This window comes from Elephantulus edwardii, unplaced genomic scaffold (assembly GCF_000299155.1).
Source record: "Elephantulus edwardii isolate Elephantulus edwardi_28Jun2011 unplaced genomic scaffold, EleEdw1.0 scaffold00112, whole genome shotgun sequence".
NCBI classification, from domain to species: Eukaryota; Metazoa; Chordata; class Mammalia; order Macroscelidea; family Macroscelididae; genus Elephantulus; species Elephantulus edwardii.
Window position 1 is genome coordinate 11,151,718 of NW_006399862.1, and position 4,158 is coordinate 11,155,875.

Below are 4,158 nucleotides of genomic sequence, written 5' to 3' on the forward strand. Positions count from 1 at the left end.
TGTTCCCATCCCAAAGAAGGGCGACCCAACTGAGTGTGGAAACTACCGAACAATATCATTGATTTCACATGCAAGCAAGATTCTACTGAAGATTATCCAAAAACTACTGGAACAGAGGCTGGGTACATCTCTAAAAATGCCACCATATTGCTCCTGAGCACTCACATCTTTTTCTTTTATTTTTGCTGTGTGACTGCTTTGGGCACCCTCATTAATTATTGGCTCAGAGCTTTTTTGGCATTTGCTAACAGAATGTGAGTCAGACCTGTTCTTTTCCCTGTGCAGACCTACTTTCTGCATTCCCAGATCCCTAGAATACTGTTTCACAGATGTAAAATGTGGAAAGCTAATTCCCCAGTGTAAGTCCTTCATAAAATAAAATTATGTCATGGTTGTACAACTCAGAAAAATAACATTAACAGATTTAAACAGGCTTCTACAATACAGACCCTGTCAGAGCCTCATATATGACTGAACATATGTGAATATAGGAAGCTCTAGTGGAAAAATCCATAGGATGGTGTGCTGCTCACCCAAAGGCAATATCTATCTAGAAGCTTGCATCAACCAGATTATATAGAAATATGTACAGTATGTAGTGTTTCCCATAGTTGTGTGTCTACAAATCTCTTTTAGTCCAGGAATTCCTCAAAGGCTAGTGCAATACCTCAAAGAGAGAAATACCTCAAAGTCCACCAATAGGCATAATTTGGGAAATTATATTTCTCAAACATAATTTTCCTGTTTCAAGAAAAGCAGACTTCTGATTTCTTCATTCCCATATATGGACCACCTCCACTGCATTGCCTCCAAATACCCTCTTTGCTCTGTAGATTAGTCCACAATCCTATACTGGCCCATACTCTAATTCTAATCTCACACAAACCTGGATTCCAGCCATACTGATCTTTTGGCACTCCAGAACAAGTCATGTTCAGACCCACCGCCGTACTTTTGCATGTGATTTGCCTCCTGCCTAAAATGTTCTTTCACCTCTTCTCAAACAGAGAAAATGTTTTCCAAATATCAATACCTACTTTGAGAAGCGCTGGGAACACTGATGAATAGGTGGCCTCCCCCTATACATAAATGCACTATAAATGCTGTAAGGCAATGTCCCCAAGCAACCACTGCCACCATGTGAGTCAAGCACTCCATTCACCACCAACAAATCAGTCAGTTTGTCTAGCTCCTGATATTCACAAGTAAAAGGGAAGTTCATCACAGCAGAGCAGAACTGGACTAGATTGCCCTTGAGACACTGGTTCACATGGAAACTTCCTACTAAATGAAAGGTCAGCACTGAAGAGCAACAGTGTCACTCTGGAGACTAAGGTGTGCCTGATACAGGCCATAGTCTTTGCAGTTACTTGCTATGCATCACAGAGCATGACAATGACTAGGGAAGATAGAAGGAAAGTTGATGCCTTTGAGCTGTGGTGCTGGAGAAGAGTATTGACTATACCATAGAATGCTAGGAGAACAAACGGGTTCATTCTGGAGAAGATGAAACCAGGCTGCTCCTTGGAGGCAAGGATTCTGAAGCTTCATCTGACAGACATACTCTTTTTTGTTTGTTTGTTTGTATTTAGCGGGAATAGCAGCAAGAATCGCTCTTGTCACTTCTTTTGCTAGCTGATGTGTTGGTGACTTTCGGAGGGTGATTAAAAAGAAATAACTTCCAGTTTCGGCAAGCAGAGCTGGGGTACCTGCGGGTTGGACAGCGCATGGAATTATGGGACGGCCCACAAGTCTCTAAGTGCCGCTATTTGCTCCAGATGTCTTCCACTGCAAGGGGACTGTTAGCATTCCTATTGAATGTTACAAGAAATCAACATATACTTTTTTTAAAACAAAATAAAATTCTAGTTTTCTGTGCTTCCAGCTGGCAGCAGCGGGAGAAGGGAAGAGGGGATTTGGACTTTCGTTTCCTCCAGGGCGGCCTTACAACTGCTGTTGGTGGTGGGCTTGTACTGAAGGGTAATATAGGGGAAATGCGCTGGTGACAGACATACTTTGAGTATGCTGCAAGGTGGGGCTAGTCCTTGGAGAGGGACATAATGCTTGGAAGGGTGGAGGGACAACGAAGGAGTCAGCCACAGTTCGTTGTGGTACACACAGTCAAATGCCTTTGCATAGTCAATGAAACACAAATATATATTCCTCTGGTACGCCCCAATTTCAGCCAAGATCCACCTAACATTATCTACAATATCTCTAGTACCATGGCCTCTTCTAAACTCAGCCTGCACTAGGTATTAGAAATGAATAAAAACTTCAAATTCAGGCTAAAGAACTTACCACTACTAATGTCAATTTGGTTGAGGACTCATGTGTCAAAAGTAGCTTTTGTTTATAATTCTGGGTTCTTGAATTTGCTGTCTCAAATATCCTTTTAAAAAAAATATCCTTTTCACCTTCCTTAATTCTTTTGAAACTTATATATTCTTTGAGAATTAATTCAATTACCATCTTGCAGATTTCTAGGCTGGGCTAACTTCTTCCTCATCGTGACCTCTTTAGCTCCCTGTCCAGTCTTATCACCACTGAGGCCTCTGGCCTTTCCTCTACCTATGAACACCTTAAAAGCACAGCCTCAATCTTTGTTGTATCTCTATTCTCCAGTACATAATGATATATAGTGACACTTAGCAAAAGTCCCAAATTGAATTCTTTCCTCTTTATAAATAAAAACATTCAAATGAATGAAACATAAAATTGAAACACAAGATCACAATTTATTTAAATTACAGTTTCAGTCCATCTACAAGGAAAACACTCATTTGCAGATAGCAAAAACCACCAGCAAAACACCAGAAGGAAGGAGCCAAATCTGTGTAAATGAAGGCCATTCACACTGAATCAATACAACCTCGAATCCCAGCACCAAAGGAAAGTTAATTCTGTTGTCATTCTGTATGCCATCAAATGAAGCTCTTAGGTCCTAGAAGTTTCTGAAATAATGGCAATAGTTTGCTCTCATTCAGCACATACCCAGCAGTTAACTTATGCTATTAATAGCCTTTTGCCCTGTGTGCAGATTCTTTCCTACTTTAAATAGCCCTAAATAGCTTGGAAGTCCGCAGGTTGTATAAACCAAAAACATAAAGTTTCAAATCCACTGAAAAGCATGTGAAAGAAAAGCCTAGTGGCCTGCTTCTGAAAAGGAGCCCCTGAAAACTCCATGAAGCATAGTGTCACTTGGACACACATGGGAGGGTCTCCAGGTGTTGACATAAACTGATGAAAGCCAGTTCAGTTCTAACCCATCATTGCCTAACTGGCCTTCCTTTTTCCAGCTTCTTGTTAAATGCATTTTTAAGTTCTAAGACTTTTCCTCAGAGTTATGAATGCTGAGCAATCATTGCACATAACTGAACTCTGAGCTTCTTGAAGCTCTGCCTTCATAGTCTCGTTTGAGAACTCACAAGACACTGGAGTGTGCCCAGAAACAGGCTGGCAGCATATGGGCTTGGATGATCCAGCACAATAGCAACCTTACTTTGTTGGTGTGGTTATGCAACATTGAGTCAGACACAATTCACAGCTGACCCTCCAGTAGGTTTTCAGAGACAGTAAACTGCACAGAAGGAGATTGCCCATATTTCTTCTGCAGAGAAGCTGGTGGCTTCAAACCACATTGCCTTTGGCTTGACAGTGCAGCTCCTTCTCATTAAGCCACAAGAGCTCCCAAATTTTACTTTAGTTTCCAAATAGAATTTATGGACAGCAGAAAATATTTTACTTTTGAATGGCATGCTAAGTCCTTTTGAACCAATCAAATGCAAGCCAATGGGGGGGGGGGGCTCATTACAACTCTAAAAAAAAGTATATTTTTAGCCATAAGAAAGGTCACACCAAAGTCATCCTCTTACCTTCAGAATGTATCTGAGTAAATGGAGGAAGTGAAGGGAGATGGAACACGAGGAAATCTAAGAGGAAAGACTTTATTCAGTGAGCATTCCTGGCCCTTACCTCATACTCACAAAGCCTTCAGGAGTAAATAAACACACTAAGATCCTTTCTGGTGTTTATTTTTGCTGAACCAATCCTAGTTACTGATAAGAACTCAGAAAAGTATCTCTCTTTTTAGTCTCATTTATTTCCTCAAAGTTACAAGTTGTTCTTATGTGCCGTCAAGTCGCTTGCAATTCATAG